Genomic DNA, 17,752 nt, shown 5'->3' with positions numbered 1-17,752 from the left:
TATATATACACAACATATACTATACATTGCATATATGTATTTTTAATCTTGCATTGAAAAGCAAAATGTGCATTTAAAAAGTACAGGAAAAATAACCAATATTAATGAAGTGTATACTCGTTTATCACCATTGAAATCAAGATATAACAATCTCAGTGTTTCAGAAACCCATTTATGTGTTCCTCCCTGGTCGTCACCTCTTCTTCCTCCCAGAAATGATCAGCAACTTGATGTGTGAATATCATCCTCTTGCCTTTATTTATTCTATCATTTATGGTACAACTCTAAATAATACAGTTTAGTTTTGTTTTTAAAGTGAAATAGCCATTATGTATTCTATCTAAACTTATGTATTCTGTCTAAATAGCCATTATATATTCTATATAAACTATATAAACTAATTAATTTGTTACCATAATACTTTAGTTAATACTCTTCAACATTTTATTTGAATTTCTTTCTTTTTTAAAGAAATAATTTGTTTTATGTCATCAGTAAATTATGTTATTTATCTTCTCCTTTCCAATGTTTAAATGTATAGGGTTATTTCCAACTAACATTGAATAAAAGTGAGAAAACAGTGATAAATAATGGTGATAGTGAGGATCCTCATTTTTTTCCTGATAATGGCTGTACTTTTAGTGTTTCATCATTATTATGATTCTACTGGTTGTTTTAAGATATATGCTTATCAAGTAAAGCTTTATTCTTTTATTCTTACTTTCCAAGAGATGTTTTTCACAAAGAATATAAAATGTTATCATGTGACATTTTAGTGTCACTCAAGGCAATCGTTGGTTTTGTTATTTTGAGTGCTAAATAAAATTTATAGGTGCAGTTGGAGAGAAAATTTATTTTATTCTATTGATATTGCCTCCTGGAAACATCATATTCCCTAACTTAATATTCTTCTGGAAAATTGAGTAGTTTTCTCTTTACTTCTTACTCCATATTTCTTAAATTTACATGGAGTAATTCAATATTTCTTGCAGGTATTGTGAATGAGGTCTTTTAAAGTTATAATTTATAACTGAATTTTATAAATTTAATTTATAATTGGCCTCTAAAATGACCTCTTTTATTAGATGTAACAGTTTTTAAATTTATTTCTTCTTAAGTTTTTTCAATAAGTAATCATAGCATCTGTAAATAATAACTATTTTTATTTTTCCTTATAAATATTTCTGGTTTTATGACTTCTCCTTCTGTTCCAGTGCAGGTAACAGGGACCAGAATTACTCTCCCACCTTAAATAATTATAAAACTGGACAAAATATATAAAACTATGACCTTTTTAAACTTTATTTTTATTTTCCCAGCTTTACTAAAGTATTATTGAGAAATTTAAAATGTACGTATTTGGTTTCTTAATGGAAGTATACTTAATATACAATATTAGTCTCCTCAGGCAAGGACAACAAAAGTAAAAATAAACAGGTGGGACTACAGCAAACTAAAAACCTTCTGCACAGCAAAGAAGCCATAAATAAAATGAAAAGGCAACCTACTGAATGGGAGAAAATATTTGAAAAATTTATATATATTTCTTATGATTTGATATACATTGTGAAATAATGACCATTATCAAGGTAATTCATACACCTATCATCTTACACAGTTACCCTTTTCATTTGTGTGTGTTTGGTGAGAACACTCAAGCTCCACCCTCTTAGCAAATTTCAAGTGTATAATACAATATGATTAACTTCAGTGACTAGAGCTCGAGAAGTTATTCATATTATAACTGAAAGTTTGTACCTTTTGGTCAACATCTCCCTATTTCCACTCTTCTGTACCAACACCTGATAACTACCACTCTGCTCTTATTTTTTTATGAGTTTCACTCTTTTATATTCCTCATAAAAGTGAGATCATGTCATGCATATTTGCATGGGTTTCTGGAACACTAAGAATGTTATATCTTGACCTTAGTGGTGGTTAAATGAGTGTTTACTTCAAAAATATTAGTTATGTTTTTCTGCACTTTTATATGCATATTTTATTTTTCATTACAAGATTAACTCTGTGTACATATATATAATCATTCATAATGTCATATGTAAAAAGCACAAGAATAAACAATAAATGTGAAAAACATGTTCATGTTCATAAGAAATCTAAGCTTTTCATGAAAATTATTTTTTTCATGAAAATTATTTTTATGGGGATCCCTGGGTGGCGCAGCGGTTTGGCGCCTGCCTTTGGCCCAGGGCGCGATCCTGGAGACCCGGGATCGAATCCCACATCGGGCTCCCGGTGCATGGAGCCTGCTTCTCCCTCTGCCTGTGTCTCTGCCTCTCTCTATCTCTCTCTGTAACTATCATAAATAAATAAAAAAGAAAATAAAAAAAAAAAGAAAATTATTTTTAAAAAGTTTTGCATAGGGACGCCTGGGTGGCTCAGTGGTTGAGCATATGCCTTCGGCTCAGGGCATGATCCTGGGGTCCTGGAATCAAGTCCTGCATCTGGCTCCCTGCAGATGCCTATGTCTCTCTCTGCCTATGTCTATGCCTCTTGCTCTGTGTCTTTCATGAATAAATAAATAATTTTTTAAAGTTCTGCATAAATGGAGATTTACTTATTTTATTTTTTTACCTTAAATTCTTTTTTAAATTTATTTTTATTTTTTTATTCCCATTTTATTTTATTTTTTTTAAATTTATCTTTTATAGGTGTTCAATTTACCAACATACAGAATAACCCCCAGTGCCTGTCACCCACTCACTCCCACCCCCCGCCCTCCTCCCCTTCTACCACCCCTAGTTCGTTTCCCAGAGTTAGCAGTCTTTACGTTCTGTCTCCCTTTCTGATATTTCCCACACATTTCTTCTCCCTTCCCTTATATTCCCTTTCACTATTATTTATATTCCCCACATGAATGAGAACATATAATGTTTGTCCTTCTCCAACTGACTTACTTCACTCAGCATAATACCCTCCAGTTCCATCCACGTTGAAGCAAATGGTGGGTATTTGTCATTTCTAATGGCTGAGGAATATTCCATTGTATACATAAATCACATCTTCTTTATCCACTCATCTTTCAATGGACACCGAGGCTCCTTCCACAGTTTGGCTATTGTGGCCATTGGTGCTATAAACATCGGGGTGCAGGTGTCCCGGCGTTTCATTGCATCTGTATCTTTGGGGTAAATCCCCAACAGTGCAATTGCTGGGTCGTAGGGAAGGTCTATTTTTAACTCTTTGAGGAACCTCCACACAGTTTTCCAGAGTGGCTGCACCAGTTCACATTCCCACCAACAGTGTAAGAGGGTTCCCTTTCTCCGCATCCCCTCCAACATTTGTTGTTTCCTGCTTTGTTAACTTGCCCCATTCTCACTGGTGTGAGGTGGTATCTCATTGTGGTTTTGATTTGTATTTCCCTGACGGCAAGTGATGAAGAGCATTTTCTCATGTGCGTGTTGGCCATGTCTATATCTTCCTCTGTGAGATTTCTGTTCATGTCTTTTGCCCATTTAATGATTGGATTGTTTGTTTCTTTGGTGCTGAGTTTAATAAGTTCTTTATAGATCTTGGAAACTAGCCCTTTATCTGATATGTCATTTGCAAATATCTTCTCCCATTCTGTAGGTTGTCTTTTAGTTTTGTTGACTGTATCCTTTGCTGTGCAAAAGCTTCTTATCTTGATGAAGTCCCAATAGTTCATTTTTGCTTTTGTTTCTTTTGCCTTCATGGATGTATCTTGCAAGAAGTTACTGTGGCCAAGTTCAAAAAGGGTGTTGCCTGTGTTCTCCTCTAGGATTTTGATGGAATCTTGTCTCACATTTAGATCTTTCATCCATTTTGAGTTTATCTTTGTGTATGGTGCAAGAGAGTGGTCTAGTTTCATTCTTCTGCATGTGGATGTCCAATTTTCCCAGCACCATTTATTGAAGAAACTGTCTTTGTTCCAATGGATAGTCTTTCCTCCTTTATCGAATATTAGTTGACTATAAAGTTCAGGGTCCACTTCTGGGTTCTCTATTCTGTTCCATTGATCGTGTCTGTTTTTGTGCCAGTACCAAACTGTCTTGATGACCACAGCTTTGTAGTACAACCTGAAATCTGGCAGTGTGATGCCCCCAGCTATGGTTTTCTTCTTTAAAATTCCCCTGGCTATTCGGGGTCTTTTCTGATTCCACACAAATCTTAAAATAACTTGTTCTAACTCTCTGAAGAAAGTCCATGGTATTTTGATAGGGATTGCATTAAACGTGTAAATTGCCCTGGGTAACATTGACATTTTCACAATATTAATTCTGCCAATCCATGAGCATGGAATATTTTTCCATCTCTTTGTGTCTTCCTCAATTTCTTTCAGAAGTGTTCTATAGTTTTTAGGGTATAGATCCTTTACCTCTTTGGTTAGGTTTATTCCTAGATATCTTATGCTTTTGGGTGCACTTGTAAATGGGATTGACTCCTTAATTTCTCTTTCTTCAATCTTATTGTTAGTGTATAGAAATACCACTGATTTCTGGGCATTGATTTTGTTACCTGCCACACTACCGAATTGCTGTATGAGTTCTAGCAATCTTGGGGTGGAGACTTTTGGGTTTTCTATGTAGAGTATCATGTCATCAGCGAAGAGGGAGAGTTTGACTTCTTCTTTGCCAATTTGAATGCCTTTAATGTCTTTTTGTTGTCTGATTGCTGAGGCTAGGACTTCCAGTACTATGTTGAACAGCAGTGGTGAGAGTGGACATCCCTGTCTTGTTCCTGATCTTAGGGGAAAGGCTCCCAGTGCTTCCCCATTGAGAATGATATTTGCTGTGGGCTTTTCGTAGATGGCTTTTAAGATGTCGAGGAATGTTCCCTCTATCCCTACACTCTGAAGAGTTTTGATCAGGAATGGATGCTGTATTTTGTCAATGCTTTCTCTGCATCTAATGAGAGGATCATATGGTTCTTGGTTCTTCTCTTGCTGATATAATGAATCACATTGATTGTTTTACGGGTGTTGAACCAGCCTTGTGTCCCGGGGATAAATCCTACTTGGTCATGGTGAATAATTTTCTTAATGTACTGTTGGATCCTATTGGCTAGTATCTTGTTGAGAATTTTTGCATCCATGTTCATCAGGGATATTGGTCTGTTAATTCTCCTTTTTGGTGGGGTCTTTGTCTGGTTTTGGAATTAAGGTGATGCTGGCCTCATAGAACGAATTTGGAAGTACTCCATCTCTTTCTATCTTTCCAAACAGCTTTAGTAGAATAGGTATGGTTTCTTCTTTAAACGTTTGATAAAATTCCCCTGGGAAGCCATCTGGCCCTGGACTCTTGTGTCTTGGGAGGTTTTTGATGACTGCTTCAATTTCCTCCCTGGTTATTGGCCTGTTCAGGTTTTCTATTTCTTCCTGTTCCAGTTTTGGTAGTTTGTGGCTTTCCAGGAATGCGTCCATTTCTTCTAGATTGCCTAATTTATTGGCGTATAGCTGTTCATAATATGCTTTTAAAATCGTTTGTATTTCCTTGGTGTTGGTAGTGATCTCTCCTTTCTCATTCATGATTTTATTAATTTGAGTCTTCTCTCTCTTCTTTTTAATAAGGCTGGCTAATGGTTTATCTATCTTATTAATTCTTTCAAAGAACCAACTCCTGGTTCTGTTGATCTGTTCCACAGTTGTTCTGGTCTCGATTTCGTTGAGTTCTGCTCGAATCTTTATTAACTCTCTTCTTCTCCTGGGTGTAGGATCTATTTGCCGTTTTTTCTCTAGCTCCTTTATGTGTAAGGTTAGCTTTTGTATTTGAGTTCTTTCCAGTTTTTGAATGGATGCTTGTATTGCGATGTATTTCCCCCTTAGGACTGCTTTTGCTGCATCCCAAAGATTTTGAACGGTTGTATCTTCATTCTCATTAGTTTCCATGAATCTTTTTAATTCTTCCTTAATTTCCTGGTTGACCCTTTCATCTTTTATCAGGATGGTCCTTACCCTCCACGTGTTTGAGGTCCTTCCAAACTTCTTGTTGTGATTTAGTTCTAATTTCAAGGCATTAAGGTCTGAGAATATGCAGGGGACGATCCCAATCTTTTGGTATCGGTTCAGACCTGATTTGTGACCCAGTATGTGGTCTATTCTGGAGAAAGTTCCATGTGCACTTGAGAAGAATGTGTATTCAGTTGAGTTTGGAAGTAAAGTTCTGTAGATATCTGTGAAATCCATCTGGTCCAGTGTATCATTTAAAGCTCTCGTTTCTTTGGAGATGTTGTGCTTAGAAGACCTATCGAGGGTAGAAAGAGCTAGATTGAAGTCACCAAGTATAAGTGTATTATTATCTAAGTATTTCTTCACTTTGGTTAATAATTGATTTATATATTTGGCACTCCCGCATTCGGGGCATATATATTGAGGATTGTTAAGTCCTCTTGTTGGATAGATCCTTTAAGTATGATATAGTGTCCCTCTTCATCTCTCACTACAGTCTTCGGGGTAAATTTTAGTTTATCTGATATAAGGATGGCTACCCCTGCTTTCTTTTGAGGACCATTTGAATGGTAAATGGTTCTCCAACCTTTTATTTTCAGGTTGTAGGTGTCCTTCTGTCTAAAATGAGTCTCTTGTAGACAGCAAATAGATGGGTCCTGCTTTTTTATCCAGTCTGACACCCTGCGCCTTTTGATGGGGTCATTAAGCCCGTTCACGTTCAGAGTTACTATTGAGAGATATGAGTTTAGTGTCATCATGATATCTATTCAGTCCTTGTTTTTGTGGATTGTTCCACTGAACTTCTTCTTAAAGGGGAATTTTAAGAGTCCCCCTTAAAGAGCTGGTTTAGAGGTCACATATTCTTTCAGTTGCTGCCTGTCTTGGAAGCTCTTTATCTCTCCTTCCATTTTGAATGAGAGCCTTGCTGGATGAAGTATTCTTGGTTGCATGTTCTTCTCATTTAGGACCCTGAATATATCCTGCCAGCCCTTTCTGTCCTGCCACGTCTCTGTGGAGGGGTCTGCTTTTACCCTAATACTCCTCCCCATAAAAGTCAGGGATTTCTTGTCCTTTGCTGCTTTAAGGATCTTCTCTTTATCTTTGGAATTTGCAAGCTTCACTATTAAATGTCGAGGTGTTGAACGGTTTTTATTGATTTTAGGGGGGGAATCTCTCTATTTCCTGGATCTGAATGCCTGTTTCCCTTCCCAGATTAGTAAAGTTTTCAGCTAGAATTTGTTCAAATACATATTCTGGCCCTCTGGCCCTTTCGGCGCCCTCGGGAACACCAATTAAACGTAGGTTTTTCTTCCTCAGGCTGTCGTTTATTTCCCTTAATCTATCTTCATGGTCTTTTAATTGTCTCTTTTTTCCTCAGTTTCCCTCTTTTCTATCAACTTGTCTTCTATGTCACTCACTCATTCTTCCACCTCGTTAACCCTCGTCGTTAGGACTTCTAGTTTGGATTGCATCTCATTCAATTGATTTTTAATTTCTGCCTGATTAGCTCTAAATTCTGCAGTCATGAAGTCTCTTGAGTCCTTTATACTTTTTTCTAGAGCCACCAGTAGCTGTATAATAGTGCTTCTGAATTGGCTTTCTGACATTGAATTGTAATCCAGATTTTGTAACTCTGTGGAAGAGAGGACTGTTTCTGATTCTTTCTTTTGATGTGAGGTTTTCCTTCTAGTCATTTTGCTCAGTGCAGAGTGGCCAAAAGCAAGTTGTATGGGGAAAAGGAGAAAAAGAGAGGAGAGAAAGAAGGAAAGAAAAGAGAAAGAGGAAAAAAAAGGAAGAAAAAAGAAAAAAGAAGAAAAAGAGAAAAAGAAAGAAAGGAAAAAAGTGGTGGGGGAAGGAAACAAATCAAAAAGCAAAATAAAACAAAACAAAACAAAACAAAAAAAGAAAAAGAAAAAGAGAACCACAGGGGAGTATCTTCTGATTCTGTATACTTTAAGTCCCTTGACTTCCCCTGGAACTTGTCCTTCTAGCTGGTCTTCTGGGGGAGGGGCCTGTTGTGCTGATTTTCAGGTGTTAGTCCTTGGGGGAGCTGCTCTGCCCCCTGCCTGGTGCAGGGCTCAGTAGGGGTTGTTTACCCCGTGAGGCCCCCGGAGGAACAACCCCAGTGGCGGGGCCAGCTCTGGAAACCTGGAGTCAGCCCCCGCAGTAGCTCCGGAGCTCTCGGTCTGCAGGGCCTGGAGGCTCCGGGGCGGGGCCGCTGATCTCAGCTGGGGCAGGAGCGTCCTTGCTCTCCTGGGCCCTCCCGGCCTCTGCCTGTCCCGGGGGGAGGCCGGATCCTGGGCTGTGTCCGGGTGTCCTGTGCTCTGGGGCCTGCGCTGTTGGATTTGCGCTCCCGGCCCCGCAGCCCCCTCTGCAGAGCTGCTGCCCGAGCCCCCTCCGAGCTGCTCCCGGAGCCGTGCAGCCCCCTGCGCACGGATCCTCTTCCTCCACCCGAGCCCGCCCGAGCCCGCCCGAGCCCGCCCGAGCCCCCCTAACTGCCCCCGCCCCACAGCCCCCTCCGCGGAGCCGCACCCGAGCCCCCCCCCCAAGCTGCCCCCGCCCTGCAGCCCCCTCCGCGGAGCCGCCCCCGAGCCCCCCAGAGCTGCTCCCGCCCCGCAGCCCCCTCCGCGGAGCCGCCCCCCGAGCCCCCCGAGCTGCTCCCGCCCCGCAGCCCCCTCCGCGGAGCCGCCCCCGAGCCCCCCGAGCTGCTCCGGGTCCCGCCGTGCGCGCTGCAGCCCTTAGGGAGCTCGGCGCACTGTCCCGGGGCGCAGGTGTCTGTTGGAGTCCCCGGGAGCCCGAGGGCACCCCCGCCCTCCTGGGTCCTGCTCCACCTCCCCGCGAGCCCCTTTCCGCCCGGGAAGGTCGGTGCAGCTCCTGCTCCTCCGGGACGGGGCTCTCCTGTCCTGGGGACACTCGCCCCGGCCTCAGCCCGGCTCCTCGCGGGCCCCTCCCCCTTGGAGGCCTTTTGTTTCTTCCTCTTTCCCCGTCTTCCTACCTTGATAGAAGCGCGAACTCTTCTCACTGTAGCATTCCAGGTGTTCTCTCTTTAATTCTCAGGCCGAATTCATAGATTGTCAAGATAATTTGAAGGTTTTCTAGATAATTTGGTGGAGACAGGTGATTTGGAGACCCTGCTCTTCTGCCATCTTGCCCCTCCTCCTCAGATTTACTTATTTTAGATGAGAAGGATCAATATCATGGAGCTGAAGCTTCTCACTAAATGTATAAATTTTATGAACAGTCTCTGAAAATCTTAATGGATTTAAAATTAGAATGGAGCAAAAGTATTTCAAAATTAATCTGAAAAGCTAAATATTATAGGGACATGCCCTGTCTATTATTAATATTTATTTTAAGCACTATTAAGAGACTAGATATATAGATGTATGATATTTAATGTATAAAAACAATAATACTTCAAATTGATGGAGAAAGTAAGAGAGTCATAATAGTATTAGGAAAATTCAGGGAAAATAAACCTCTAAATGAATAATGACTGACTTCTAGATTATAAGAAAATACTATAAAAGCATTTTTAAATAATTCTATAATTTTAGAGAACAGAAAAACCTTATAGCAGAAAGGATCTCAGAAAAGAGTCATAAATTTTTCTGAATATATATTTAAAAATCTGCTTAGTTATATGACCATAATCAAAATTAAAAGTTAAGTAACAATCATGTAGCAAAATGTTAATATCCTCTAACTTATAAAGAATTCTTTCAGTGAAAGAAAGACGAACAATCTACTAGAAAAATGGACAAAGCACATCAGAGAGCAACTTAAAATGAAGAAATGGTAATAGTCAATAAATATTAAATAATAATAGTAAATGTTAAAAACGATCTCACTGAATCTAAGATATATAGTTTAAAATATCTTTCATCTATCTTAGTGGAAGAGATTGAAAATATTATTATATCCAATGTTGACCAAAGTGTGGGAAAATGGATATTTATATACACTGCTGATAAAGACAGGGATTGGTATTTATAAGAGGCAATTTGACAATATGTATACTCTTCTACCCAACAATTCCATGTTTAGAGGAGCATATTAAGGAAATAATTGGACAAGTAAGCAATACTCTATATAAGGATGTTCATCACAGCATTATTATATACAGCAAACAGATAAGAAACAACAAATATTCAACAATAGGGAAATTGTGAAATACACACAATAGAATATCATTTTGTCATTAAAAAATTTTATGAAATATAATGTCGGTGAAAATGGCATGTATTTTATAGTCCCGTTTATTTAAAAAATCATATGCATGTATGCATTGAAAAGTGTTCAGAAGGCTAAGCACCAAAATTCTATTTTTTTAAGCACTAAGATTTTAACATAGTTATCTCTAGGTGACAGGATTTTGACTAATACCTTCTTCTTTATAATTTTCCACTTAATAAAAAAGAATATTAGAAAATATAAACATCAACAAGAAATATTTTCCACCTATTAAGCTGGCAAGAGTTCTGTTTTTGTTTTTTAATGTAAATGCACTGTTGGTGGGAGCATGGGTAGATATGCTGTCTCATACCTACTTGTGAAATTATAAATTGATAAGAATTTTCAGTAAGGCAATTTTTCACATGTATCAAATACAGTATTAAATTTAATTGTGAAAAATCAGCAATTGTATTGATGGTAGATTGATTAAATTATCAGCGTAATAGCCACACAGAGGAATTCTATGCAGACATGAAAAAAGAGGATGCGAGGGCGCGTGGGTGGCTCAGTGGTTGAGCAACTGCCTCCGGCTCAGGGTGTGATCCCAGGGTCCTGGGATCGAGTCCCGCATCGGGCTCCCTGCTTCTCCCTCTGCCTGTGTGTGTTAGTCTCTCTCTCTGTGCCCCTTATGAATAAATAAATAAAATCTTTTTAAAAAATGAGGATGCATGTTTATCCTTAGCAACATGATAGAATATTCATGGCCCATGAGAAAAGTCATATGTAAAAGAGTAAATTTGTGGGATGTAATATAATTAAATATAGATACAATTATATTAATATCAAAGATGTGTTAATAATTGTCTCTAGGTTGTGGACACTGGTGGTTTGAATTTTAATTTTTTTTGTTTATACAATGAAAATAAAACATTGGTAATAAAAGATAATAATGACTTGCGAAGATCTTAGCATCTGCCACTCCCACTCTGTTCTGCTAATACCACCGGTCATGAGTTAGATGGGTACCTAACATACATGGTACTGGTGTCACCTGGCACTGATTAGTAGGCTTTAAGAAAGTAGACAGAAGACAGAAATGAACAGCATGCAAAGCAACAACAACCAAATAAGGACTGCTGACTTCCAGGCAGAGTTTCTGATGTCTGAGTCATTCGACGCTCGAGTTATGTTCACAAGAGACAAGCCTCATTGTGTGTGGATAATTAGAGGTCAGAAAACACATGGGCTCTGAGGTATCTTTGGATTTTATACCTGGCTAGCCATGTAGCTCCCTCAAAAGTGCAAAACTAGCACTCATTCTTTAGTGTGGCTCCATCTTATCAAAACTAGCCACTTGTTACTAAATAAACATCTGGACAATGATGTACAGATGTTTCTTCTGATACATACACCTCAGATAGATTCTCATCCATCTTGAAGCTAGTAAAGGTAAACACCTAACAATTACTTGGGTTAATGTTGCAAGGAGTGTTCAAACCCTCCCATATCTCCGATGCTAGAGAAAAAGCCACAGAACTAACTGCTTGCCTTTTCCTTCTGATATGTGATTGAAGTCATTTGAAAAATCAAATTTCACTCTTTCCTACACACCCCACATTTTATGCATTCTAATATGTGATTAGATTTTGGTGCTTGCCTCATGAGGCTGGGATATTTTCATGTTGCTCACTCTCCTAGGAATACGTTCCCAACCTGTCATTAGCATGAACATCTGGCTTACAGCTAACCTCCTCTGTGAACTCACCTCACCAAACAGATCACTTCTTGCTCCATGTTCCTATAGTTATCTGTTCACAGTTTATATTAGAAGCTAATTCTTATTTCCAAACTAGCATCATTGTAACCTGGCATATAGCTCCACCAGTCATTATTTTATACATAATGAAAGACAGCAGCAAAGATAATTCCATAAATACAAACAATAATGTGCATACATAATCATGATTTCAAAAGGATGCTAGTAGTTTGTTATATTATTTCATGCACATGTACAAACTAGCTTTCTGATATTCCTCTTCCTTCAGTCCTCGTTATAAATATTTTCTCAAAAGCTCAAAAAAAGTGATTGTGAAAGACACTTTAGCTTTCAAGTCTTCAGATTCACTTAAGCTAAAGCACACAATGAAATATATAAAACGAAACCAAACAAGAACACGATTGGCTTGTATTCTTTCTTCGGCTGTGGTTTTATAGTCATTACCTGGCCAATGTTTCTACTCTGATAGGAGTAAGGATTGTAAGATTAGGACTAGGAAGGGATTGTATTTAGCTGAGATTTGGAGAACCACTTAATGAAGCAGACAGTGAAGGAATCAGATTTTGTGTTTTGGGGGGAGGGTTGGGGGCTTGCCTTTGGCAAACATTCTAGTAGTAATAATAGTAATGCCATGTCTCCAAAAGAAAACCGTGATTATGGCTCACATTAGTTTGTATTAGCATCTACAGAAGACAGGTCTCTGCCTGCCAGTGTTCATACACTCATAAGCACAGTAGCAGCTGAGAGAAACCTCTGACTATTTGTTACTTAGTGATACTGCCTCTGGCAGAGTAGAAGCAAGCCTCTCTCTGGGGAAATTGCTGATGTTACTATTTTAATTTGCAAACCACATTTCTCTGGATGATGATGAGATTTCAAATAACCTAGACAAAACAGACCCTAGTTTAACAAGCTGAAAAAATACAAGCAAACAAAAATATTTTTAGCCTTTCTCTCTAATTGTATAATTGAAAAATCAACTCTCCCCAAAGCATCTTGCAAGGGTAATGCCACAGAAACAGGAACCAATTGAAAGCAGCATCCAATCTGAGTCCCAATCTAGTTCGCTCCAAGATTTAACCTAGTGCCACCCAGAACTGAAAGGTAAGTACAAAGGTAGATGGTATTTAAGCACGATGAGGAAATATAGATTTCAAAGAATACTCTAGTTGTAACAGATGTTTCACGTGATACAGCTTGTTTATTATGTCTACTGAATGGAAGATGTAAGAGCATTGAAATGTTTTACCTTTAGAATAATAACCAATTTATGCATGAATTTTATATGCGTATTATGTATTTGTATTATATTCACAAAACACATATTCCAGTAAAGCCAATTAAACTGTAATATGATTTAGTCACATTTATGGGCATGAAAAACATATCAAGACACTATTAAGTCCATCTGTCCAAAATTTACATTGAATAATCCTTGAAATAATATAATTAGAAAATGTGTTTAACTCAAATAAGAAACAAAGCACTATCGAAGATTAGTTATAGGAACAAAATGCTCCTCAATTAAAGCTTTAACTTACATATATTGGAGACAACATAACTATAATTTATTTATGATTATAAATACATACATACATGCATAAAACACATGGACCTGAACCTCCAATTTTGTTATTGAGAAGTCACTCATTATTAATTTTCAATGAATTTAAAGAGTAAAATTTAGGCATAGAATAACTGTGCAATACTATTTGGCATTTACTCATGATCATCATAAGGGCAAAGCAATTAGATGCATAATTTCCTCTAAATTTACACCTTGACAACGTGTGGTGAAGTTTGAGAGCCTGCTGTCTACCCTGGAAATATGCGTTTGACCAATTTTGTCTCGATAAAGCAGATTGTTTCCCTACTGAGAAGAAACATTTCTCCAGATACCTGTACAATATTTACATGACTCATCTTAATCACAAATGCCCTTTCCAATATGGCTGGTTCTTCTTGGCTCTGTTCTGGGAAGAAACAGGTAGGAACTTCTTTTGCCTTTTTCCAGATTCCCTCCTTAGTCCAGGCATATGTTCAGGTGAAAAGGACAATTGCTTAGCTTCTGTTAGCCTCTTCATAGTAATTCAGCTCTTCAAATGCAAAACTCTCCTGTCACTTTCCCAGCCCCCTACATCTACAGATTGGTTTGGTCTCTCATGGATTGGAGTGGAGTAATCCATTGCTTTCCAATTCATGAGCTGGAGCTTCTTGATGAATCTCAAAGATTTTCTTTATTTGATCTAATGACAGGGATTTTCTCACTTTCCTCGGCTGATTTTTCAGTACTGAAAGGAATGTGAAATCCATGGAAGAGAGAGGATGAAAGATGGTTAGGGTGCCCATGCATGTATATGTATGTGCATGTTGATAGATATAAAAATGACTCAGGGCAAAATTATAAATGTTTGAAGCATGATTTACTGAAATTTCTTATCTATGTCTAGTATTTCCTGGGAACTGGCCCCTTCATTCCCCCCGGCTATGTAGTAAAACATGGACTTTGTACCTGGGATAGCCTTCTTAGGGTGACATAACTACAGACTTCTGATATTCCTCAGTACTTATTTGTTTAGCAATTTTACTAACTGCAGCAGAGTAGTAAGAGATATTTGTACTAAGTGATTTCATCCCTCAAATGTGAAAATCTATATATATGGTTGACAGAATGTAGATATATATTGTCTGAGAACAAAGGTGTGGCTCAGGGTTTGAACAGAAAGTTAATTCTCCATCTTCTCTGCTTTCTCTTGTATTCCAACAAGTTGATACATTAAATTCAATCTAACTTAAACTTTCACTGAGCCTACGATTCTGTTCCCAAGGTTCTCAATGTCAAAAGACTGAAAACAAATCTAAGAAGCATTGGTACAAGCAACATAGCAGGCCGGCAGAGACCTGCCTTAAGTGTAGAGAGTAGAAAGAAAGTCTAGACCATTTCCAGATGGGTATTGAGGAGGAAAGAAAGCCAATTTTCTCCTTAACCAAAGAATTGTGAGTAGACCAAAAACCCATGTTAGACAGCAGCATTAGGTTGAAAATTGCTCCTGATGACATCAAACTCAATATAGCAGAGCAAAGGGAACACAAGTATGAATATTTACCACCCAAGGAATTTGGAAGACCTTATGAAAGTTTCATGGAGAGTGAGACTTTGTGAATTTGTATATAATGGTTCAAAATTTAAATATTCCACATAGAAAAAAAAATGCAGTGTTAAAAATGGCCTTTCTCTATGAAAACATTACTTCATCAGTAAAAGGCTAACGTTTGTCAAAGATAGAAAAAGTACGGACAATTTTAAAGGGCAATAGCTATTCTCAAGATAATTTTGCAAAGTAGAGGCATCTGAAGAAGGCAGAAGTTGTGGGGAGGAGAGGGGAGAGACAAAACAGCGTAATAGAGAAAATTAACTTACTAACATTCGGCATTAAATTTGAAAGAAAGACAAAAGATAAGGTATTCAAGCCAATGAGCATTGGAGTCCACTGAGAAATGTCAGCAACAAAAGGAAGCTTCCAGTAACAGTGTGTCATAAAAGCTGACTGATGGATGTTAGGATCAGAGCGTCAGGAGAGGAAAACCACTGAGCAGAATTTGTTGCCCATTGTTAATTCTCCCCCAGAGTTAACCTAACATCTGACTTCTCATCCTTACCAGTCAGGGTCTAATCAGGAGACAAGACCACATGAGCTACTTTCATCAGGGCCAGCTTCATAGTCAAGTGACAAATGTACTCATATAGGAGCCCATGCTCAAGTTCCACACTTGAAATTTAATACTGTGTAACTGCTACAATGAAATTCTTGATAATTTTACCTTTGAATTCATGTTTTGTAAGTGGGACAATGAAGTCAGACAATGGTATAATAAAGCATGTTCCAAAGGCTTAGAGCCTCAGCTGACATGGTCCTGCCTCTTGCTACCTCTCCAGATTGATTTCTCAGCCTCCCTCCCATTCCTCACTCTGGTACTCCAGACCCTAATTGGCCTCTCTTTCCCCATCCCTGCCCAATGACTGCTGCTTCTCTACCCCTGGCATAGTTCTGGGCAGGGAGGCAGGAAAATCAGGGTTCGGCACATGTATCCCACAGACTCATGGGGCCTCCCTAAGCTGACTGGCTCTGTCTATGAGCCTCTTTCCCACCTCCATCTATATACTGAGTACAGGATTTTGAACCTTCATGCTGAAGTTTAAAGAAATTTGAGGGCCATTCATCTGCTGTGGGTTAGTTGACAGCTCCATGAAAAAAGGTGTCACCTGGCTTGGTTGGTCTGGTCCAGGGTGTGACACATCAGTTCAGCAGTCAGTGAGAGGTGATATCCAATAGCCATCAAGCCCAGCCACTGTAGATCCTGGGCTTCTGTGAGAGTTGTACCACCATGAGCATATCTGCATGGCTGCAAGCCCTCCCTTAACTGACTCTGTGCCTGGAGATACCCTCTCCCCAGCTCTCCAGACTTCCTAAATCTCATTTGTTTCTTCCAGCCAATTCAAGTTATTCTCCAGGAATGAACCGCAAAATACAAATTGTTCAATGTTGGGAATTCCACATTGGAATAAATGGTCTGATAGTTATACTTAAAACTGGCATTGTACACTATAAAGATGAGTGGTCAAACTATTTTTTAAATTTAAATTTTATTTTTACTTAGGATGAAAATGAATAGAAAATAACACTATGACAAGTTGAGAGAGAGACCAAAGTAGAAAAAGATCTTACTATGTAACTTTACTGGCTCTTTTACCCCACTTTTTGAATAAGGCCTGCATTTTCTTCTTGCATTAATCCCCAAATCATGCAACTGGCTGAGAATTTAATATGAAGAATCGTTACCCAGGTATTTGAGAACTGAAAAGGCAAAAAGGGAAATGAGGTATAATGGAGATAGAAATGACAGGAAATGCCTATCATCTTTATGGAGGAAGGAACATAGAGAAGAGGTTACGGTTATCAAAATTTAAACACTTGGAGGAAAAGCCCCACAGAATGAAAACTCAACCTTTGAGAAGTCAGCACTGTTTAACAGGTGCTAGACATCACTACTGTTCAGGAGAGCATTCTGCAATGATAGGAATGGTTTATGCTCTCAGTATATGACTATTGAACCTTGAAATGTGCCAGAGAAACTGAATTTTAAAATGTTATTTAACATTAATTACTTTTAATTTGCATAGGTAGTTAGCTAGTGGCTACTATATTATTTAACATAGTGCTAGAGCCTCTGAATTCAGAGGAGGAATCTGTTGGCTATGAAATACAGACTTTGGAGGAAGATGTACTGGCCAACTGGTGTTAGTGGCTCTGGAGCATGTGACGAAGATGACTGTGAGAATTGAGAAGATTAAAGAATTAATCAACAGCAGCTACTGGAGTGAACTGCAGCCACTGGTGTGAAGAGGCACTGCTACGGTGATATGGTCAAGAACAGAGAGTTACAGAAATGAGTAAGTCCCTTCTTCCTCCTAGAGGTTTCCAGCATCCCTCTAGTGCCCCTATTGGGAGTGTCTGGGAGGACACCAACTAGGAAAGGAAAAGAGAAAATTGCAGAAATGTAGTGTGAATAAGCATCACAAAGCTGGAACTAGAATGGGGGAAAGATGCTAGCACATCATCGCGGAATTTTCTTTGGACTATGACTTCTGGAACTTTTTAGATAAAATTGTGTTCCCTGTTCACGAACTTTTGTACCATCCTCATCTCCAACTTGGCTTCTCTTCTCAGCCTGCACTTCTTTCTAATAGTGTATACACCTTGCTCAATGGGCACTGCCCTTGCTCAACTCTTAGATGTATTTCAGCTCAGTCCCCAGCATGTGACAACTTGTGACAAGTAAAAAACAAAACAAAACAAAACAAAACAGAAACT

Source organism: Canis aureus, chromosome 14 (assembly GCF_053574225.1).
Source record: "Canis aureus isolate CA01 chromosome 14, VMU_Caureus_v.1.0, whole genome shotgun sequence".
Lineage (NCBI taxonomy): Eukaryota > Metazoa > Chordata > Mammalia > Carnivora > Canidae > Canis > Canis aureus.
The sequence above is the reverse complement of the archived record's forward strand: the minus strand, read 5'-3'. Positions refer to the sequence as shown.